At 49.8% G+C, this 24,472-nt stretch overlaps 1 protein-coding gene across 1 annotated transcript in view; it reads left to right on the top strand.

The window, feature by feature from the left end:
- Positions 1 to 226: 226 nt before the first annotated feature.
- The window catches only part of HAS3 (hyaluronan synthase 3), a 46,846-nt gene continuing 22,600 nt past the window's right edge, over positions 227 to 24,472 (top strand). The window contains exon 1 of the mRNA XM_056525947.1: positions 227 to 347. The gene's annotated coding sequence lies outside the window, so the exon portion shown is untranslated. The remainder of the gene's footprint in view (positions 348 to 24,472) is intronic.

Genomic DNA, 24,472 nt, shown 5'->3' with positions numbered 1-24,472 from the left:
CTCAAACTTAAAGGGGATAACCAGGATTAAAAAAACAGAGCTGCTTTCTTACAAGAATAGCTTAGGACCACTGAAGTAAATTGAGTCAAGTTGTAATACCACACATAACTTTAGAACAGGTGTTTTCGGAAGAAATTAGTTCTGTTTAATTTCCCAGTCACCTTTCTTATATTAAAAGCCTGGCAGCATGTCCCTGGGCTGCTCATACTACTGTTCTCATGTTCCTGTCAGTATCAGTGAGTGTCCTTCGGTAGATATGTCCGTTCTGCTTTCTACGTTGTGCATCAGGACTATACAGCAGGAAATGTAGAGACTGCAAAAGAACTAGAGAAGATGGCCCATTCTATGTAAGCATAATAAGTAAGATATTTCTAAAATATTAGCTGTGTGTTAATGTTATTAAAGTGGAAGACCCCGGCTGGGCTGTACCTAGATAGTAGTTATTACAATGTCTTGAAAATGGGAAACTGACAAGCAGTTCACCTGCACTTAACCCAATACACTGGGTAATAATTCGAGTAAACAGGAGAAAAATTATGTATTACTTACGTAAATCATTCCACCCCTCCCTGCCTTGCATGATTGATGGGCAGGACTCGGCCTCCAGCATTGAGCCCTGTGCATCAATCAGTCAAGGCAAGAAGGGGTGGGGAAATGGAGGACACATGCAATAGACCTTTGCTTATGATGTTTTGTCTGGATGAGCCGTCATTTTTATCTTGTGCACAGAGCCAAAATGTAGTCATTAGATATCATGTTTCAGAAGGAAAGGCCAAGACACAGCGGGCTGCTCTGTGTTATTTACAGGATATCCTATATGGTTATCAGCATTAAGCCCTGTACATCAATCGGTCAAGGCAAGGAGGGGTGGAGTAGGGAGGAGGCATGCAAAAGACCTTTGCTTATAATGCTTCATCTGGAGGATCACAATTCAGCAATGCCTCCTTCACATTTAAAGGGGTTATCCACCATAAGGTGATTTTAGTACATACCTGCCAGGCTATCTGGGTATTTCCTGTTGGAGTTTTATCTCTTAAACTACACATCCCATAGTTCCATGTTTGTAAGTGTGAAGTTACATTCCTCCCTCCCACACATCAGCCACCCCAACAAGCTCAAAAGATCAGTGTTTTCTAATCAGGGTGCCTACAGCTATTGAAAAATTATCTCTCTGTTGCTCCACCCTTTGAAGCAGGACTGTCTCCCTTTGCACAACTAACTAGGGATGTCAGGTCTCGACGCACTGAAACCTGGGAAATCCTGAGACATGAGTAATTTTGTATGCTGTTAAAAATAAATATTGGGGCGAAAATCACATAAGAATTGCAAGGCCATCACACACACAACTTTTTATATAATGTAGATAATAACATTGTATGTATGTTACTAATATACATTGGTACAAAAAATGTGTATATTTTTGGGTGGAAAAAAACCCTGCAGCTATTGCCTGTGTGTCTCTGTGAGGAGTCCAAATACAGGAAGTGTGGGGAGGACAAGCAGGGCTCTGTGCAGGCTCCTGGCTTGTCAATCATTCTGATGTGTGAGCCCATAGCATGTTACAGAGCCTCACTGCACAGAGCCCTGCTTGTCCACAGTGCACAGAGCCCTGCTTGTCCTCATTGGACAGTGCCCTGCTTGTCCTCAGTGTACAGAGCCCTGCTTGTCCTCAGTACACAGAGCCCTGCTTGTCCTCAGTGCACAGAGCCCTGCTTGTCCTCATTGGACAGAGCCCTGCTTGTCCTCACTGCACAGAGCCCTGCTTGTCCTCAGTGTACAGAGCCCTGCTTGTCCTCAGTCTACAGAGCCCTGCTTGTCCTCAGTCTACAGAGCCCTGCTTGTCCTCAGTCTACAGAGCCCTGCTTCTCCTCAGTGTACAGAGCCCTGCTTCTCCTCAGTGCACAGAGCCCTGCTTGTCCTCAGTGTACAGAGCCCTGCTTGTCCTCAGTGTACAGAGCCCTGCTTGTCCTCATTGCACAGAGCCCTGCTTGTCCTCATTGGACAGAGCCCTGCTTGTCCACCCTCACTTCCTGTATTTGGACTCCTCATAGAGACACACAGGCAATAGCTGCAGGGACAAAAATATACATATTTTTTAACCAATTTATATTAAAAATATACATATAATGGTATTATCTACATTATATAAAACTTTTTGTTAATGACATGTACACTTTAACAGGAACATAACTATATGACATGCAGAGGGTTCAGTTGCACCCGAGTCCAGTGGTCTTCAAGTTAAGCCTCTGCCCTTTAAGTTTACATAAGGGGGTTTATAGGGGGAGTCCACATAGTGATGTTGGATTTTGGACCAATCAGCTGTGGCATGTGTTCCATGCTCTCTAACGGCACCAGATTTAGATGAGCAGCTGCTGACCACAGTAATTGGAGTTCCTGCCATCACTCATGTTCCTGAAGACTCCTGCTGTTTGCCTGGGCCTCTGACCACTGCCTGTTTCCTGAATTCTGCCTCTGGACTCTGACTTGGACTTGAAAAGACATGATCTGACACTGTCTTCCAGTTCTGACCCCTGGATAGTCTCTGGTTATTCTCAGGACTTTGGTTCAATCATTGACTTTGCTGTCTGGTTCCGACCCGGCCTGTTTGTATGTTTTCTTTTACCCTATGCATTTAGCCAGTGTAGTGATGATCATCTAGTTGGAAGCTGCCAGTTAGGGCAGATAATCCAAGTAGGTACGAACAGTGGGTTGGGTTTAGCCCAAGGCAGCATTGTCTCCTACTCGTAATGTAATGAAAAACAATTGCAAATCTTTAATTAAAGCCAATTACATATTTTCAGATAATGCATGCAGACAAAAGACATGAAAAAACTAAAATACAAAATGCCAAAGCATATAGCCTTTGAAAAGTTGGTTACAGTTTGGTATGATCACATCATGTCCTGTATTTGAGTTCCTTCCTGTCAGTAAACACTCATTGGGAGGTTGGCCTTAAAAGAGTAGGCAGGTATGTCATGATCATGCACAGGAACTATGGGACTGATACAGATAAAAATATGAACACTAAGGGTACATTCACACGAACGGATCCCCAGCATGTATTACGCTGCGGATCTGCCGCTGAGGGACCGCTGTATGCTGCCTTTACAGGTGCCTGCTCGGAGTGGCAACACGCCGCTATAAGCAGACCCAATGAAGCGATGTGCGAGTCGCTGCGCACACGCGGCCGCTCCCTCTGCTCCATAAGCTAGGCTGAGGGCTTCCGCGATGTGCGAGTATACTTTGCATGCGGACAGCAACTCGCACATCGAAATGTGTCTACTTGTAGCGGCGTATTGCCACTCCGAGCAGGCACCTGTAAAGGCAGCATACAGCGGTCCTTCAGCAGCGGATCCGCAGCGTAATACGCGCTGGGGATCCGCTCGTGTGAACGTACCATAAAGCAAAAGGCATCTTGTGGCACACTGATTGTCTAGTAAATTAAAGTAGTAGTCCCACCATGTCGACTACTGTCCATATTCCCTATTCAGCTAGAATTTTCATGCAATACCATTGCAGCTCTGGATTGCACCACTGGTGTCTCAGCTGGACACAATTCCACACAGGTTTTTTTTTGTTGTTGTTGTTGTTTTGCGTTTTTTGGCGTTTTTTGAAAAACTGCCACTGTAGTTTTTTAGCTAAAGTCAAAAGTGGATCCAGTAGGAAAAAGAAGTAGAAGTCATTCTATACTGTATCTTCCATTCCTCTTGAATACACATCTGGCTTTGGCTTAAAAACTGCATTGAATTGTTGACCTTTCTTTGGTGTAGGTCATCTCATACACTGCTTTTTGCAAAATTCTGATTTGTTGTCATCATTAAATAACTTCCTGTGGAGCATACAGTAGCTGGAAAGTACTGAGAAGGTTAAGATTTTTAAATAGAAGTAATTTACAAATCTGTTTAACTTTCTGGCATCAGTTGATAAAAAAAAAAGTGTTTTCCAGGGGAGTACCCCTTTAACACATTAGTATTTACTTGCATAAAGCAATACCAGTCATAGCGCCAAGTCTGATGTGGTGCTGTTTTAGGAGAAAACCAAAATAGTTGTGATTCTTATTTTCTATAGAGTAGTAGGTGTCTCAGTAGTTGGACCCCCACTGCATCTGAGATCTCTGACATATCCTAATGATATGCCATTATTGTTAGTTCCCAGTGTGGTGTCCCAGCACCAGTGGATGTCCCGTGGTATTGGACTGTCTCTGGCAGCCCGGCAGCAGTACTGATGTACTGTTGTTGAAATAATGTTGTATTTATTGTAATATAAGAATATTATATTTTCCTAAATTAATTTCCTTATTGTTATATGTATATATGTTTAATATGTTATTTTGCCTTTAAGAGTCCTAGCCATTAGACTCTGCAGTGAACCCCATGTAACTCTGCCTTCCAATGAGACCCCAAAAGTCTCCCCTTTATAGTGAGGTACAGGGGAGGAGTTAGTTAGTTCACCCGAGAGTCGCTACTGAGCAAGAGCTTGGCTCAGGTGGGCTTTGTGTAGTGTGCTCTGAGGAGAGACCTACTTCTACTCTAATCTCTATCCTGATCATCCAGCAAGAAAATACAAGCCCCTGCAGAGAAAGCTACAGTATATTGGAAGGACCCTAGCTACCAGAATTCATTCATTCAACTACAAGTCTCAGAACGGCAACATGGCTCCCAAGGGGTTACGCTGCAGTCTCGCACCAAAGGCCAGTTGCCTATGCAATTCCACCTGCTCAGTAAAGACAGTTATCCGTAACCGGACGTCAGTGTGTTTATTTGCTCATCGTGTCTGGTCCAGGAGAAGCTGCCTCCAACCTCGGATCGTGTATAGGATAATGGTGCCCTGGTGTCACGATTTGAACAGGTTCACTTACTAACACCCCGTGGCTGCCACACCAGAATTCTACTTTAAGCAAGGAAGCCCTGGAAGGGATAGCATAGGACTGGAGGGGCACATGACAGGGGGATTATACAGCGGATCAGGGGTTAAAGTGTAGGGCGGGAAAAGTATAGAGAGGAAGGGGAGGAGTTAGGAAGGGGTTAGTAGGACAGGAAGAGGAAGTCAGGACAGTCGGGAAGAAGAAGTGGACACGTGCGGACGGAGCTCCCTACCTGATGGCCCACATGGAGGAAATGATGCGGATGGTGAGGGAAGAGGTGCTGCGGAGCAGTTTCCTTCATTCTCCGCTCCTGCTGCGCTGCTGGTGAGTGAGCCTGGGCCTCAGTCTAGTGGCCGGCGCTCTCGCCCGCCGGAGCGCTTGTCTCCTGCATCCTCCCCTTCATCACGCCGCCGGCGGGTGAGTCCTTCGGCCGCCGCTGCTGGCAGGAGGTCCGGTGAAGCCAGCAATACGCGGTCGGGGGGCGCACACGTCGGTGGTGGTGCTACTGCGCCCCCCCGTTCACGACGTGGGGGGGCACAGATCGGCGGCCTGCTCCCACGTGGTGCCAGTGGAGAGAGAGCAGGCCAGGAGTGCGGCTACGAGATCCCCAGCTGACTCCGCCCCTCAGTCGGGGGGGCGGATCCCTGCGGGCCTGGTCATAACCCAGGCCATGGTTCATACTGCACCTGCGGCCTCCTCGTCCCGGGGGGGTCGGCGGGCTCCTGAAGTGAGACTCGCTGCTGGTGCTGCTGCTGCTGGAGGGGCTGTGCTGACCGGCGGTGATGACATCAGCCCTGCCCCTAGTGAGGGAAGTGACAATGACCTGCGCCTGGCTGAGGATCCTGACCTGCCCCTGGCCTCACTGGCCACTCCCCTGCTCCCCTTAGGGGTTGTAGCGGGTGCATAGGCTAGTGGGGTCCGGGTGTCTTCTGGGGAGGGCGCCGCTGATAGTGAGACGGCGTCTGGAGCTGCTGGTCTCCACGCGGGCAGGGTTCCCCTGGTCCCGCCTCCTGCGATCGGTGAGAGTCAAGTCTGTGAGGTCCGGAGTCATCCCGCTGCTGGAGTTACGGCCGCTGGTTCCGTGCCAGTGAGGTTGGGTGAGTGCACCACTGTCTCCAGTATTGTGAGTTCTGGGGTGGGGGGGGGGGTTTGTGGGTTGGGGGGTTTACAGTTTTTTCTGCATAGGGGGAGGGGCAAGCAGGGAGAGGCTGACCAAAAGAGGGGCGACCCCAGTTCAGGTGGCAAGGATGGAGCCTTTCCTCGCCAGTTACCCAAATAGACAGGCGGCAGAGTTGTTGAGGTCTGGGTTTACGGATGGCTTTCGCATTCCCTTTGTGGGGGTTGAGTCGGGGGGTGGGGTGGTGCGGAATCTGGTCTCGACATTGGCCCACCTGGAGTTAGTTAGGGAAAAGTTGTTGAAGGAGGTGGCTTTTGGTAGGATTGCTGGACCGTTTGAGTCGCCTCTGTTGGACACATTGCGGGTTTCCCTCTTGGGATAGGTTCCCAAGAAGGAGCCCAACAAATTTCGCCTCATTCACCACCTCTCCCATCCGGCTGAGGGGTCGGTAAATGACGGTATTGACCCGGCGCTCTGTGCAGTGTCGTATACTTCCTTTGACGCGGCTTTGAATTTGGTCCGGAGGTACGGCAAGGGGGCCTTATTGGCCAAGACTGATATTGAGGCAGCTTTCCGTCAGCTTTCTGTTGCATTAGCAACAGACCAGTGCACCCGGACAGTTTTGAGTTGTTGGGGTGTTGTTTGGGGGGGTCAGTTTTTCGTTGACTTGTGTCTGCCCATGGGCTGCTCCATCTCCTGCTCTTATTTTGAGTTTAGCTCCTTTTTGGAGTGGGTGGTGAGGAGTGAGTCCCATTTGGACTCAGCGTTGCACTACCTGGACGACTTTCTTTTCCTGGGTTCGGCTGGATCTCGGGTGTGCGCCATTTTGTTGTAGGAAATGGAGAGGCTAGCGGGCTGGTTTGGTGTCCCGTTGGCTCTGGAAAAAACTGGGGGTCCTGCAACTTCGGTGAAATTCTTGGGCATAGTTATCGACACTGTGGCTATGGAGTGTCGGCTGCCAGAGGACAAGTTGGCTGAGCTGAGGGAGTTGGTGGCGCGGGCGTGTCGGGTACTCAAGTTAAAACTGCGGGAGGTCCAGTCATTGCTGGGCCGTCTCAATTTTGCTTGCCGGATCATGCCCATGGGGAGGGTCTTTTGCCGGCGGCTACAGCGGGCATCAATAAAGCTAACCACTATGTGAGGTTGTCGGCGGTTTTGTGGGCTGACCTGGGGGTATGGCAGGAATTTTTGGGTAGGTACAACGGTTGGTCAGTGGTAATGGGGAGGTCGGTGTCCAGTGGGGACTTGGACTTAAATACTGATGCGGCAGGTGGCTGTGGTTTTGGGGCTTACCTTCAGGGTCAGTGGTGCACGGGGCAATGGCCGATGGCGTGGCAGGGGTCTGGATTGACTAGGAATCTTGCTTTCCTGGAACTGTTTCCGATTGTGGTGGTGGTTTGGGGCGAGTTGTTTAGTAATAGGAAGGTGTGCTTTCATTGCGACAACATGGGAGTGGTCTTGGCCATAAACAACCAGACAGTGAATTCCCCGCTGGTGGTTACGCTGCTGCGGCACTTGGTGTTGAGGGTGTTGGAACTCAATTCACACGTGGTGGCGTTGCACGTGCCTGGGGTGGATAATTCAGTGGCCGACGCTCTCTCTCGCCTACAGTGGGACCGCTTTCGGGAACTGGTGCCAGATGCCGAGGAAGCCGACGTTCCGTGCCCGGAATGGCTGTGGCGGCTGGTTTAGAGGTGGCGCTTGCTTTAGTCTGTCGTTCAGTGAGCCAGGCAACTTGGCTGACATATCGGCGCTGGTGGACGGATTGGGAAAAGCTGGTGGGGCAGTTGTCCATTGCGGGTGCCTCCTGGGAGGCGGCTCTTTTGTTTTACATTGGTAGGTCGTTTTGCGAGGGCGTGTCTCCATCGGGTATTAGTCGGCGGATGTCGGCGCTGGCTTTTTGGTTTAAGGTTAGGGGTTTGCCCGACGTGACTAAGTCTTTTTTGGCGCGACAGGTGCTGCGGGGGTTCCAGAGGGGGGCGGTGGCCAGGGATGTGCGGCGTCCGGTGACTTTTCCGCTTTTGGGGCGGTTGGGGGCGGCTTTGGTGAGGATTTGTTTTTCGGACTACGAATGTCGTTTGTTTCGTCTGGCTTTTGCGCTGGCGTTTTTCGGCGCCTTTCGTATTTCCGAGCTGGTGGCTCCTAGTTGTAAGCGTGCTGGGGGTTTACTTTTTTAGGACATTTGTCTTGTCGACGGGGTGTTGCGGTGTTTTCTGCGGCGTTCAAAGATGGATCAGGTTGGTCGAGGGGTGACTGTTCATTTGGCGGCCTTGCGGGGCTCACCTAGGTGTCTGTTTTTTTGGACACCTGCCTTTTTGGAGGTGCGGGGGGGTTGTTGGTCCTCTTTTGATGCATGTGGACGGCATTTTTTTGTCGCGTTTTCAGTTTATTGGGGTTTTTCGGAAATGTTTGGCGGCGATTGGGTGCGCGGTGGAGCGATACAGCTCTCACTCCTTCCGTATTGGTGCGGCCACTGGGGCTCTCGGTGGGGCCTGGGTCATGAGGTTATTAGGCGGATTCAGGAGGTGGGAGTCGGAAAGGTTTCAATTGTATGTTCGTCCTCATTTGGTGTAATGCATGTGTTTTGTGTGCTGTTGTTTGTATTGTATTTGTCGTTTCAGATGCCGGCCCGGGATTGATATGGATCATCGGGCACTCTTATGTAGTGCGAGGTGGGGTGCGGGCTGGTGTGCAGCCGGCTGGCCGCCAATTGGGGTTAGCTGGCATTGAAGGGCAGGTTCATTGGCTGGGGAAGGGTGGAATGAGGTGGGCCGAATTGTTGGCGAGGATCCAATTTTTTGTCCTGCTGGACAGGGCTCCCGATGTTATAGTGATTCTTCTTGGGGGTAATGATTTGGGAGTTCGGAGGTTAAATTGGACCTTTTAAGGTTGTTGTCCTCCTTCCCTGTCCTGGTAGTCGTCTGGTCGGAAATGGTGGCCAGGCGCAAGTGGCGGCAGGCCCGCTCGGTTGTTGCCTTAAACAGAGCCAGGGTTAGGATCAATAAGGTTGTCAGCAAGTTTGTGGCGCGGAATGGGGGTCTGGTAGTGCGCCACCGGGAGCTGGGAGGCGGAGCTCCCGAGTTCATGGATGCTGATGGTATCCATCTCAATGTGTTTGGCATGGACTTGTGGCTTTTAGAGATTAAGAAGGCGGTGGTCAGAGCCCTTGGTTTGTGGAGGAACGGGGACAAGTGAGGGGGGGTCACTTGCCGCCATTGTGGCGGGGCAGGAGTGAGACCTGGAGGCACCTGTGTATGGCATGATGGAGATGGGAGAGAGTGTGGAGGTGGGCTGGGAGCGGTTCCCAGCCTGATGGAGAAGTCATCAGGGGGACATGGATCTCAGGACGGTTGGGGGGCCTCACAAACAGTGCCCCTGTGCAGGTGACTTGCGGCTAGGGGCAAGTGAGGCCCCATAAGAAGTTGGGTAATAGTGCCTTCAGGTCCTCCTCCTGTGATAGGGACATTTCTACGGTTAAATGTTTTATTGTTTATGTATGACGTTCATACAATTGTTGTTCACAATGTTATAATTGGTTGTTATTTATTAAAGGGGCTGCTGTGGCCTGTTAACACCAACACCTTGTCTTGTCATGTTTTAAGGTAAGGGGTCATGGAGGGAGGTGGTTGTTGGTGGTTATGGGAAAAGGTAGGCGATAGCAGTTATAATATCCCCTAGTCAAGGAAGCCCTGGAAGGGATAGCATAGGACTGGAGGGGCACATGACAGGGGGATTATACAGCGGATCATAGGTTAAAGTGTAAGGCGGGAAAAGTATAGAGAGGAAGGGGAGGAGTTAGGAAGGGGTTAGTAGGACAGGAAGAGGAAGTCAGGACAGTCGGGAAGAAGAAGTGGACACGTGCCCGCCTGCCCTTGAATTTGTCACAGCAGCGGGGGCAGGAGTGGGACCTGGAGGCACCTGTGTATGGCATGATGGAGATGGGAGAGAGTGTGGAGGTGGGCTGGGAGCGGTTCCCAGCCCGATGTAGAAGTCATCAGGGGGACATGGGTCCCAGGACAGTTGGGGGGCCTCACAAACTGTGCCCCTGTGCAGGTGACTTGTGGCTAGGGGCAAGTGAGGCCCCATAAGAAGTTGGGTAATAGTGCCTTCAGGTCCTCCTCCTGTGATAGGGACATTTCTACGGTGAAATGTTGTATTGTTTATGTATGACGTTCATACAATTGTTGTTCACAATGTTATAATTGGTTGTTATTTATAAAAGGGGCTGCTGTGGCCTGTTAACACCAACACCTTGTCTTGTCATGTTTTAAGGTAAGGGGTCATGGAGGGAGGTGGTTGTTGGTGGTTATGGGAGAAGGTGGGCCAAAGCAGTTATAATATCCCCTAGTCATGTATATAGATCATATATGTGGACAAGAGAAGGAAAGGTCCAGTTTATTGCATGGAGTTTATTTCTACAATTTCTTGGTTGCAATGGTTGTATACTATCTCCCTGTGTGAACCCTGACATAGCATGCTTCTTATGTTGTAAACCTGTCCCATATTTTAAGCATGTGGTCCCAACTTGTGTTACGCCAAGCGCTCCGGGTCCCTGCTCCTCCCCGGAGCGCTCGCGGCGTTCTCCTCTCTGCAGCGCCCCGGTCAGACCCGCTGACCGGGAGCGCTGCACTGTCACTGCCGGCGGGGATGCGATCCACGTAGCGGGATGCGCCCGCCCGCGGGTCGCATCCCAATCTACTCATCTGTCCCGTTCCCCGGCTGTCACGTCCCGGCGCGCGTCGCCCCGCTCTCTAGGGCGCGCGCGCGCCGGCTCTCTGAGGTTTAAAGGGCCAGTGCACCACTAATTGGTGACTGGCCCAATCAGTGTCAATTAGCTTCCCTGCTCCATGTGTATATAAACCCACTTCCCCTTCCTGTCCTCGCCGGATCTTGTTGCCTTAGCGCCTAGTGATAGGGTTTTGTGAGTGCCTTTAACAGTGTTTCCAGACCTTCTGCCGTTGCCCTTGACTATGAACCTTGCCGCCTGCCCTGACCTTCTGCTACGTCTGACCTCGCCTCTGTCTAGTCCTCCTGTACCACGCCTGTCTCAGCAGTCAGTGAGGTTGAGCCGCTACCCGTGGATACAACCTGGTTGCTACCACCGCAGCAAGACCATCCAGCTTTGCAGCGGGCTCTGGTGAAAACCAGTAGCAACTTAGAACCGGTCCTCCGGTACGGTCCACGTCAATCCCTCACTGACACAGAGGATCCACCACCAGCCTGCCGAATCCTGACAGTAGATCCGGCCATGGATCCCGCTGAGGTGCCGCTGCCAAGTCTCTCTGACCTCGCCACCGTGATCACCCAACAAGGACAACAGCTGCCGCAGTTGACCGCCATGCTACAGCAGCTTCTGCCTCTACAGCAGCAACCATCTCCTCCGCCAGCTCCTTCTTCTCCTCCGCAGCAAGTTGTCACTTCCAGACTCCGCTTGTCCCTACCTGACAAGTTTGATGGGAACTCTAAATTGTGCCGTGGGTTCCTGTCCCAGTGTTCCCTGCACCTGGAGATGATGTCAGACCAATTCCCTACAGAACGGTCTAAGGTGGCTTTCGTGGTCAGTCTCCTGTCTGGAAAGGCCTTGTCATGGGCCACACCGCTCTGGGACCGCAACGATCCTGCCACTGCTACTATCCAGTCCTTCTTCTCAGAAATACGCAGTGTCTTCGAGGAGCCAGCCCGGGCCTCCTCAGCCGAGACTGCTTTGCTGAATCTCGTCCAAGGGAGTTCTTCCGTAGGCGAATGCGCCATCCAGTTTCATACCCTCGCCTCAGAGCTATCCTGGAACAATGAGGCCCTCTGCGCGACCTTCAAGAAACGCTTATCCAGTAACATCAAAGATGTCCTGGCCGCACGAGAAATTCCTGCTAACCTATCTGAACTTATCCAGTTGGCCACCCGCATTGATATGCGTTTTTCTGAAAGACACCAGGAGCTCCACCAAGAAAAGGACCTAGATCACTGGGTACCTCTCTTCCAGAATCCTCTGCAATCTACTCCTGTGCCTCCCGCCGAGGAGGCTATGCAAGTGGATCGGTCTCGCCTGACCCAAGTAGAGAGGACTCGTCGTAGAAACGAGAATTTATGCTTGTACTGTGCTAGTACCGAACATTTCCTAGTGGACTGCCCTATTCGTCCTCCGCGTCTGGGAGACGCACGCACGCACCCTGTTCACGTGGGAGTGGCGTCACTTGGTGTAAATTCTGCCTCTCCACGTCTGACTGTACCTGTGCGGATTTCTCCTTCCACCAACTCCTCATTCTCAGCAGTGGCCTTCTTGGACTCAGGTTCTGCAGTAAACTTTATTTTGGCCTCTTTCGTTAATAGGTTCAGTATCCCAGTAACCTGTCTCGTCAAACCGCTCTCTATCTCTTCTGTTAACGGGAAAAAAATTGGACTGCACTGTGCGCTACCGCACTGAACCCCTGCCCATGAGCATTGGACTTCACCATGAAAAAATTGAATTTTTCGTTCTGCCTAACTGCACCTCTGAAGTTCTTCTCGGCCTGCCGTGGCTCCAACGTCATGCCCCTACCCTTGACTGGACCACCGGGGAGATCAAAGATTGGGGTCCTTCTTGTCATAAACGATGCCTCACATCTACTCCCACTTGTCTAACTCCTGAGGTTCCACCTTTACTGGGCCCTCCAGGACTTATCTTATGTTTTCTGCAAAAAGCAAGCAGAGATCTTACCTCCTCATAGCCTCCTTGCTGTTACCACTCTGCCCCGTGGCAAGATTCACCCTCTGCCCCCCCTCCCCATTCCCACTTCTTCTGGAGTTCCTGCCATAGATGAAGTAACCCGGGACTTCTCCGTTACCTGGAAGGAGACTCAAGAGTCGCTCCCACTGCCCTCCTCTCATATGAAGGGACAGGCAGATAAAAAGAGGGGGAGACCTAAGGGAGGGGGTACTGTTACGCCGAGCGTTCCGGGTCCTTGCTCCTCCCCGGAGCGCTCGCGGCGTTCTCCTCTCTGCAGTGCCCCGGTCTCCTGAGATTTCAAGGGCCAGTGCACCACTAATTGGTGCCTGGCCCAATCAGTGTCAATTAGCTTCCCTGCTCCATGTGTATATAAACCCACTTCCCCTTCCTGTCCTCGCCGGATCTTGTTGCCTTAGTGCATAGTGATAGCGTTTTGTGAGTGCCTTTACCAGTGTTTCCAGACCTTCTGCCGTTGCCCTTGACTACGAACCTTGCCGCCTGCCCTGACCTTCTTCTACGTCTGACCTCGCCTCTGTCTAGTCCTCCTGTACCACGCCTGTCTCAGCAGTCAGTGAGGTTGAGCTGCTACCGGTGGACACGACCTGGTTGCTACCGCCGCAGCAAGACCATCCCTCTTTGCGGCGGGCTCTGGTGAAAACCAGTAGCAACTTAGAACCGGTCCTCCGGTACGGTCCACGTCAATCCCTCACTGACACAGAGGATCCACCACCAGCCTGCCGAATCCTGACTTGTCAGTTCTACAAGCACAAAATGTAACTGAAGAATAAATGACTTTGGTATCTTGTTTTTATTTACGTACTGTAACACAACCTGTAAAGCTGTTATTACAATAATTATTGTTTTTAATGCATTTGATAGTTCACATGACCTCTGGAAAGCCTTCTGCCACCACCCTACACATGATAGCTCCTGTTGGGGTAGTATATGGCTGTCCCCAAGCAGATGTCAAAAGTAACTTTTTCTATAAATCTTCTTAAAATTGACAACTTGAACAGGGCGATGGCTCTAAAGAACAGAAAGTTAATTATAGTGTAGACCAAATGCTCCTTTATAAAGCATAGTTATGTAATAGTTAAGGATGTGCAATGCATGAAAGCAGCAGAATAGAGAGTTTCTCATTTTAATTATTCAATGGAGAGCCTGCTTAGAATAGAGAATGGGGTGACCAGTGAATTGTTGCCAAGCAACTGGTGGAAGATTATATTAAGTGTGGTTTGGGCAGTTGTTCAGGGCCCAAGGCTCCAGGGGGCCAACATTCACCCAAAGCGCTCATCGTCATAATCAGCCATGTTCCCTTAAAAGGGTTTTTTTATGCAACTTTTTTTTATGACATATAGGCCATGAATATCTGACTGATGGAATGGTTGAAGTAAATCAGAACTGAGCTGCAGTTACCCAGCAAAGACACTACACTGTATATAGGATGGTCTGCTTGCTTCTGTCACGTACAGTTTATGCAGGTACCAAGGCTCTGACAATCAGCTGATTGGGCACAAAGGGGGCATAACTATACATTGGGGGCTAACTATAGTGCAAGGGTACAAAGGTGGCAAAGTACAGTGTGGGTACACAAAACAGCCATTATTACTGTTTGGGGCCCTATAGATGAAGAGTTTGTTGTAAAAAGAGGAGGAAGATACCTAATGTGGAGTCGGGGTGTGAGGTGCAGGGTAGATGCAGGGCAGATGATATCACCCAAGGGGCAGATGTTATTAACCCCTTCTTGTGGTGATGCCAGGGCGTGGTTTAGCCTTAATCACACGAAGGTAATACCGCTGATCCTGGGTTAGGCAGGGGCAATGAAGACACCAACGCCAGATTAAGGATAACGGCAGCTTTACTGAGGCAAGACAGGTGTTTGCAGTACAGCCAAATATCCCAGGGAGGTGACCAGTGACACAGGGGGACCTCGCAGGCTTGCTGGGACTTCCAGTAGTTAGACTGACTTTAGTGCAGGCCACGGTGACTACAGATGGACTTGACTTGACAGAGATGGTGACTGACAATAAGATGACTTGACTTACTGATGACCGACTTGTGGCTGCATGACTTTAGGCTTGAGGCGTCCACAGACACTGAGACAACTGCACTGGACCTCAGCATACAGAAGAGAGAGATTGCAGCCCTTCCCCTGGTTATATAGGGGGGCTGTGCAAGGTGCCCATAGGTCATTTGGGGGGTCGCCTGGTCACTGGAGCCCTCTGGGTAACAATCATGTGGTACAAACATTAAAGTAACAGTACATTAAATGAGGAAAACCTATATACATAATGGAAGTATGTAGCAGGGGAGCCCTGGGGACACGCAGGGACTCTGCCTGACAGAACAGAATGACAGTACGGGACCACATCCCGTACTGGGACATCACACTAAGATATTTGTCTTCAGAAATGACCTGTGGCTGGAAGAAGTTGTAATTGTGGTACAGGCCAGATAAAGAAGACAGGAAAAGTTAACGGGGAACTCTGCCCCTTGACATCTTATCCCCTATTCAAAGGATAAATTGATTCACACACACACACATATATATATATATATATATATATATATATATATATACATAAATATACCTCTACTAACCTCCAGTACTTCTGCAGTGCCCTCAGTCTAAAATGTAAAAAAAAAACCTATCCTGTCTACTCATTCGGGCTGATTGGCATCATCTAGGACAATGGGAGAGTTCGCTTTGGGGACTAAAAAATTGTGTTAAAAAAAGTTAATAAATGTGAATTAACCCCTTCCCTAATAAAAGTTTGAATCATCCTCCTTTTCCACATATGTGGTATCTCGGCTTGCTTAAATGTTCAAACTATAAAACTTTAACGTTAATTAAACCGCACTGTTAATATCGTATATGTAAAAAAATACCAAATTCCAAAATTGTGTATTTTCAGTCACTTTGTATACCCTAAAAAAAATTACAAAAAACGAACACAAAGTCCCATCAAAAAAAAAATGCTACAGATAAAAACTACAGATTCGGCGCAAAAAATGAACCCTCACACATCCCTGTATATGTAACAATAAAAAAGTTATAGGGGTCAGAAGAGGACAATTTTAAAAATACAAATTTTTTTAAAAGAAGTAAAACAAAATCTAATCTATACTTAGTTGGGTATCATTAACTGTCACGATTCGGCTTACAGGTAGTGGATCCTCTGTGTCAGCGAGGGATTGGCGTGGACCGTGCTAGTGGACCGGTTCTAAGAGGCTACTGGTGTTCACCAGAGCCCGCCGCAAAGCGGGATGGTCTTGCTGCGGCAGTAGCAACCAGGTCGTATCCACTAGCAACGGCTCAACCTCGCTGACTGCTGAGAAGGCGTGGGACAGAAGGACTAGGCAGAGGCAAGGTCAGACGTAGCAGAAGGTCGGGGCAGGCGGCAAGGTTCGTAGTCAAGATGGATAGCAGAAGTTCAGGTAACACAGGCTTTGGACACACTAAACGCTTTCACTGGCACAAGGCAACAAGATCCGGCAAGGGAGTGCAGGGGCAGTGAGCAGATATAGTCTGGGAGCAGGTGGAAGCCAATTAAGCTAATTGGGCCAGGCACCAATCATTGGTGCACTGGCCCTTTAAGTCTCAGAGAGCTGGCGCGCGCGCGCCCTAGAGAGCGGAGCCGCGCGCGCCAGCACATGACAGCAGGGGACCGGGACGGGTAAGTGACCTGGGATGCGATTCGCGAGCGGGCGCGTCCCGCTGTGCGAATCGCATCCCCGACGGCCATGACAGTGCAGCGCTCTCGGTCAGCGGGACTGACCGGGGCGCTGCAGGGAGAGAGACGCCGTGAGCGCTCCGGGGAGGAGCGGGGACCCGGAGCGCTAGGCGTAACAGTACCCCCCCCCTTAGGTCTCCCCTTTTCTTTGTCCGGTAACTGCCTCCCCTGGGATGAGGACACCGGGAAAGAATGGAGGGTTTCCTCAATGGCAGGCAGTACAGCAGGAGTGGGAATGGGGAGGGAGGGCAGAGGGCGAAGCCTGGCACGGGGCAGTGTGTCACCAGGACGGGGGCCATGAGGAGGCACTGAGGCTTGCCTGACGGGACTGGGAGGGGGGAGAGGCACTTCCTATGGCAGGCAGAGTCCCAGTTCTTGATCTCCCCGGTGGTCCAATCAAGGGTGGGAGAATGAAGCCGGAGCCATGGCAGACCGAGGAGGACCTCAGAGGTACAGTTGGGAAGGACTAATAACTCAATCCTTTCGTGGTGGGGTCCAATACACATCAGGAGGGGTTCTGTGCGGTAACGCACGGTGCAATCCAATCTGACTCCGTTGACCGCGGAAATGTAGAGCGGCTTGACGAGACGGGTCACCGGGATGCGGAATTTATTCACAAAAGACTACAAAATAAAATTCCCAGAGGCACCAGAGTCCAAGCAGGCCACGGCTGAGAGGGAGGAGTTGGCTGAAGGAGAAATCCGCACGGGCACCGTGAGACGTGGAGAAGCAGACTTAGAACCAAGAGACGCCACACCCACGTGAGCTGGGTGCGTGCGTGCGTTTCCCAGACGTGGAGGACGGATAGGGCAATCCACCAAGAAATGCTCGGTACTGGCACAGTACAGACAGAGATTTTCTTCCCTACGGCGATTCCTCTCTTCCTGGGTCAGGCGAGACCGATCCACTTGCATGGCCTCCTCGGCGGGAGGCCCAGGCGTAGACTGCAAAGGCTGCTGTGGGAGAGGTGCCCAGAGATCTAAGTCTTTTTCCTGGCGGAGCTCCTGATGTCTCTCAGAAAAACGCATGTCAATGCGGGTGGCCAAATGGATAAGTTCTTGCAGGTTGGCAGGAATCTCTCGTGCGGCCAGCACATCCTTGATGCGACTGGATAGGCCTTTTTTAAAGGTCGCGCAGAGAGCCTCGTTATTCCATGATAATTCGGAAGCAAGAGTACGAAATTGGATGGCGTACTCGCCCACTGAAGAATTACCCTGGACCAGGTTCAGCAGGGCAGTCTCGGCAGAAGAAGCTCGGGCTGGCTCCTCGAAGACACTACGGACCTCAGCGAAGAAGGACTGGACTGTGGCTGTGGCAGGATCATTGCGGTCCCAGAGCAGTGTGGCCCAAGACAAGGCCTTTCCTGAAAGAAGGCTCACTACGAACGCCACCTTAGACCGTTCTGTAGTAAACAAGTCCGACAACATCTCCATATGCAGGGAACACTGAGACAAAAATCCACGGCAGAGTCTGGAGTCCCCATCAAATTTGTCCGGCAGGGACAAGCGGAGGCTAGGAGCGGCCACTCGCTGCGGAGGAGGTGCAGGAGCTGGCGGAGGAGATGGTTGCTGCTGTAGCAGAGGCAGAAGTTGCTGTAACGTGGCGGTCAACTGCGACAGCTGCTGTCCTTGTTGGGCAATTTGCTGCGATTGCTGAGCGACCACCGTGGTAAGGTCAGCGAGACTTGGCAGCGGCACCTCAGCGGGATCCATGGCCGGATCTACTGTCACGATTCGGCTTACAGGTAGTGGATCCTCTGTGTCAGCGAGGGATTGGCGTGGACCGTGCTAGTGGACCGGTTCTAAGAGGCTACTGGTGTTCACCAGAGCCCGCCGCAAAGCGGGATGGTCTTGCTGCGGCAGTAGCAACCAGGTCGTATCCACTAGCAACGGCTCAACCTCGCTGACTGCTGAGAAGGCGTGGGACAGAAGGACTAGGCAGAGGCAAGGTCAGACGTAGCAGAAGGTCGGGGCAGGCGGCAAGGTTCGTAGTCAAGATGGATAGCAGAAGTTCAGGTAACACAGGCTTTGGACACACTAAACGCTTTCACTGGCACAAGGCAACAAGATCCGGCAAGGGAGTGCAGGGGCAGTGAGCAGATATAGTCTGGGAGCAGGTGGAAGCCAATTAAGCTAATTGGGCCAGGCACCAATCATTGGTGCACTGGCCCTTTAAGTCTCAGAGAGCTGGCGCGCGCGCGCCCTAGAGAGCGGAGCCGCGCGCGCCAGCACATGACAGCAGGGGACCGGGACGGGTAAGTGACCTGGGATGCGATTCGCGAGCGGGCGCGTCCCGCTGTGCGAATCGCATCCCCGACGGCCATGACAGTGCAGCGCTCTCGGTCAGCGGGACTGACCGGGGCGCTGCAGGGAGAGAGACGCCGTGAGCGCTCCGGGGAGGAGCGGGGACCCGGAGCGCTAGGCGTAACATTAACTTAGTTAGTTGGGTATCATTTTAATCATATTGACCTACAGAATAAAGATTGTGTGTCAGTTTTATTGAAAAGTGTACTGCGCAGTAACGGAAGCCCCCAAAATTACAAAATGGCGTTTAGTTTTTTTAAATTTTGTTCCACAAGTAAATTCAAAGCATTATAATTTTTAGAAGGTGAGGAGGAAAAAACTTAGTTAAAAAATTAAAAAACCCTAAGTCCTTAAAGGGTTAAAAAACGTTATTGCCTTTTTTGCAAGCACAAAAAGATTAATTAAACTTCTCTTATTTCTGCAACACCTGAGGCTTTCCGTGAGTACATTTTTGACCAGAACTATTAGATATGAATAGGTTAAAACTGTACTGCAGGAAATTGATGTAATGTTTTTTTTTTCTTTCCATAAAAAGTCCTCCTCAAAGTCCTTTCAAGTTTAAAAAGTCTGAGATGTTGAATTTTTTTGTTACATCTAACGTCTTGTAATATAAATCTATGCGGTGAAAGATACCCAAACACTTCATCTGTAAAGAGTCAGTTAGTCCAAATATGTTTCTATCTTTGGGAATGATTATTTCTGCACTGCCGGGATAGTCACTCTTTTGGTAGATAAAATCAGAAACTGTTAAGAGTGATATAGCTATAAATGTATCAGGTGTCCTCTCTGTTTACATCAGGACATTACTGCTTAAAATATGCATAAATGATGTAAAGCTGGCTGCGTGTGTGGCGTATTATAGAATATAACAACAAAGAAGATATCTAAAGGTGAATATCCACCATATAACACAAAATCGTTTGAACATTAATATTTTTGTATGGATTAGTTCCTCCTCAGTAGTATGCAGTATGGATGGGTTCACACTCGCATTGGATTGTCACATGATCTGCCAAAGTACTGGAAAAAATGGCGCAGCATGCTGCACTCTTTTGTCTAGAAAATACTGGACATCATTAAGGAAACCCAGCAAGCCCATTAAAGTCAAAGGGGCCCATTGGACACAGTTGGGTTGGATGATGGAACTGCCAGCAAGTTTTTTTTTTTTGTACTATTCAGCCTCAATAACATTCCAGACCATGAAAGAAACAACACTGGTGTGAACCCGGCCTAAGCTCCCTCAAATCGTGTTTTTTAGAATTTTATTATTTCACTATATCTATGGAGGGAACTAACCAATGATCTGTGTAAAAGTACCGTATATACTCGAGTATAAGCCGAGTTTTTCAGCATGAGTGAACTCTCCGCCTGTCAATCCCTTCTCAGTGGTCTTCAACCTGCGGACCTCCAGATGTTGCACAACTACAACTCCCAGCATCTCACAGCCATCGGCTGTCCGGGCATGCTGGGAGTTTTAGTTTTAAAACATCTGGAGGTCCGCAGGTTGAAGACCACTGCGGCCTTCGTCATCATCCAGACCCCTTTAGTTTTCTACTCACCTCCCCTCGGTGGGAAGGAAGGGTGAGCTGGTATGGGCCATCTATGCTGCAGGGACCGTCCGGTGGGGAGGGTTAGTCGTTCCGGGCTGTCTATTTTCACTGGCCCCGGACTAGTGACGTTGCCTTGATGATGACGCACAGTGCCCGTGCGCAGCAGACGTACCTGCGCATGAACGTCCCTGTGCGTTGTCGTCAAGGCAATGCCACTAGTCCGGGGCCGGCCCAGAGCGGAGAAGAGGGCTTTCAGGTGAAAATAGACACCCCAGAAAGGCTAACCCTCGCCACCAGACAGTCCTTGCAGCATAGATGGCCCGGACCAGCTCACCCTTCCTTCCCACCGAGGAAGGTGAGTAGAAAACTAACGGGGGGGGGGGGGGGGGGTCTGGATGATTACGAAGACCCGGGATTGACAGGCGGTGATGATGAAGCGGAGGTGGATGATGACGGGGGTCTGGATGATGACAGGGGGAATGATGACAGGGTGATGATGATGGGGTGAAAATGACATGGTGATGATGACGGGGGTGATAAGGACAGGGTGCTGATGACGGGGGTGTTAATGATGGGGGTCTGGATGATGACAGGGGGGGATGATGTATTTCCCACCCTAGGCTTATAGTCGAGTCAATAACTTTTCTAGGGTTTTTGGGGTGAAATTTGGGGCCTCGGCTTATATTCGGGTTGGCTTATACTCGAGTATATGTTACGCCGAGCGCTCCGGGTCCCCGCTCCTCCCCGAAGCGCTCGCAGCGTTCTTTAATTCGCAGCGCTCCGGTCATACCTGCTGACCGGGTGCGCTGCGATATTGCTCCCAGCCGGGATGCGATTCGTGATGCGGGATGCGCCCGCTCGCGATGCGCATCTCGGTCCCCGTACCTGACCCGTTCCCCGTCTGTGTTGTCCCTGTGCGCGTGGCCCCGCTCCTTAGGGCGCGCGTGCGCCGGGTCTCTGCAATTTAAAGGGCCAGTGCACCAATGATGGTGCCTGGCCCAATCACCTTGATTAGTTTCCACCTGTGCACTCCCTACTTATACCTCACTTCCCCTGCACTCCCTTGCCGGATCTTGTTGCCCTTGTGCCAGAGAAAGCCTTTCCTTGAGTGTTCCTAGCCTGTGTTCCAGACCTCCTGCCGTTGCCCCTGACTACGATCCTTGCTGCCTGCCCTGACCTTCTGCTACGTCCGACCTTGCTCTTGCCTTATCCCTTGTACCATGCCTATCTCAGCAGTCAGAGAGGTTGAGCCGTTGCCGGTGGATACGACCTGGTTGCTACCGCCGCTGCAAGACCATCCCGCTTTGCGGCGGGCTCTGGTGAAAACCAGTAGCTACTTAGAACCGGTCCACCGACACGGTCCACGCCAATCCCTCTCTGACACAGAGGATCCACCTCCAGCCTGCCGAATCGTGACAGTATATACCGTATGTTAAAAATTATTCAGTACAGAAAATAAGACTTTACATAGTGTTTTTACTGTGTAATTCTCTGTGGAATGTTAAACAAAATAGTGCTAATAGTTTGGCAATTCACCTGTTTGCTTAAGATTGGCTTATCAACTGCTTACAGCAATAGCAGCCATTTGTTTTACTAATATTGTACATTTTACACAACAGACATGGAATGATTGATTTGCCATACATGTTTGATTGGTGGGTTCACAACATGTCTTACAAGGAATGAAACACTTGTCTGTTGCCATATCTCTCATTCTTTATAATGAAGAGTGTCTGAAGGAACAAAGCCACTTCAAATGGGAACAATGAATTGAGTACCCCCATAGCTGGAATTAAGTAGTCAGACCCCTATTGATCAAACAACAATGGTCTATCCTTTTTAGCATGCTGTAGTTTTTGTGATGGGAAGATACTCAATCGTTATAATACTGTGTTGATAAGTGACACAATTAGGCCATGTTCACACATTGGAATTTTTGTGGGGAATTTCACTTGGAATTCTACACAGATATTCTGCTGCAGCAGAGTCCTGTTGAATTCAAAGGGATTCTGCTGTGATGTGCACACTGCTGAATTATCATGACAGATGTTTCCGGCACAGAAATGTGGAATTCTGTGTTCCTTCTTTCTGCAGACTCAGCATGCACAAAATGCATAGCCATCTATGAGACAGTGCATTTCTTTGCTGTCCTAGCGCCGGCAGTCTCCGGAATGTCCGCATGGAGATTTTCTGTGCGGATATTCCAGCATGTGAACATAGCCTTAAATGAGCACTGTCATTAAAACTAATTTTTGCTATTGCATTCTTATGGTAAATTAATACGTTTGTCCTACTTGTCTAGAGCACATTTCCCCCCATCTCTTGCACAGACTTTAGACTCCTACTGGCCTGGCAGAAGTCCAAAATCAAGAAATGAGGTCCGAAGTGCTGGGGGGGGGGCAGTCTTAGCCAATCATAGCTCATCCCACACACACTGAACTGCTCTGGGCTGTGTGTAGCAGAGTTAGGGAGGAAGCTCTCCCCTGTATGGCTTCAGATGATGTCACACATGCCGGGGAATGCCCCTTCCCAGTCTGTGAATGACTGAGGCTGAGCAGAAAATGCAGAGCAATATCAAGATAGAAAACTAGAAAATAATAAAAATAAAGGCAGGAGGTGGTTTATCATGATGGGGCAGTGAACTGGGAGGATTATAAAAATTAGCAAGATCATGAGAGGTACTCTTCAAAGTACTAGGAAGGGCCTAGTATACTAAAATTTACCTACCCAAAGGCATCACAGAACCTTATCTGTTTCTTATCCCACTAGAGCATGTTGTAATGTTTTAACTACAGTTCTTGTAGTCTTTAATATCTAGGTGTTTCCTTATTTCATGAAATATCTTGCCATGTAATGAATCTAATCTACTTGCTAATCACTGCCATACTACAGCCAACATGTACCTGGGAGAATGGAAACATTGGGGATTGTCAATAAAATTCTTAATTTGTCCCTTCAGGCCTAGAGGTGTTAGCCCCTATGTTATATCAGAATGCTGTAATACAGGAGGGTGTGCTACATTATACAGCTCTGTTTTGTCATGAAGAAGATCAGCCCATTCGGTAAGTCCCAAAAGGTACGAGGAAATGGTCCTTCCGAGGAAAATCTTCGTGAAATTCTTCCAAAATTCTTCCCTTTCTACATGGCTTATCAAGCCATCTATGTATAACCTTCTCCTAAATGTAATATATTAAATTCATCACCATGTAATACTACATTTACCTCGCAGTGGCCGCTGGAGGAGAAAAGCTTGGATAGTCAATCCTTCCCTTTACCACCGTGTTTACAGCTGAGCGGTAAATGCAGATGTGTTAGTAATTCTCTTTGAGCTAAAATGGTTGCTACAGATGTGATGACTGGCAATCATGTTGCTGAAGTTGTCTAGAAGTGTATCCATAGCACAGAGCTAGGCAGTCTTTACCTGGAGCAAATATGTAGTCAGGCCTGGTGCAAGGATTTTTGCCACCCTAGGTAAAAGCTAATTTTGCCGCCCTTGACCCTGCCCATTGGCTCCCCACTTTGATACACCCTCCTTATTATTGGGGTGACACACTGCAACAAACAACCTCCTCATGTAATCACCTTGCTACTGGGGTGACACACCAAAAATGTATGGAGACACACGTGACGTCACCTGACCTTAGTGATCACGTCTGTCTGCCTCGGAGGTGAAGCTCCTCCAGCAGGCTAAAGAATGCAGATTATCATGTTACGGGGGGGACTTGGTTGGATAGGCAGGTGCTTTGGCTACTGGCTAACTGTATTACAGCGGGCAGAGCGGCACCCCCATCAAGAGGGCGCTCTAGGCAGCTGCGTATTTTGCTTATTGGCAGAGCCAACCCTGTATGTAATTTGGCGACACACACACCATCATCACCATCACCACCATCTGAAATGTAACAATTCCATCCACCACCACCAATTTTCCTCTGAGCCAGGGTCATCAAATTTTCTGTGCACAGCAGACCTCAAAGCCACTTTCTTCGCACAGAAATGCAGTAAGTCCCATTTACTTGAATCGATTGGTCTTGCTGTTATCTACACAGAAAATGGCTAGGAGCAACAGGGGAAAAACTGTAAATGGGCTGCAGGGCTAAGGGCCTGTGGTGGCCCAGTACAGGAGTTGCACCCCCATACCCTTGTTGTCCTGTCTGGCAGATTCTATTACAGTGTCCCCTGAGTCCCTCTTTAATCTGTG

Source organism: Hyla sarda, chromosome 6 (genome assembly GCF_029499605.1).
Source record: "Hyla sarda isolate aHylSar1 chromosome 6, aHylSar1.hap1, whole genome shotgun sequence".
NCBI classification, from domain to species: Eukaryota; Metazoa; Chordata; class Amphibia; order Anura; family Hylidae; genus Hyla; species Hyla sarda.
This window is presented reverse-complemented; position numbering and strand designations above follow the sequence as displayed.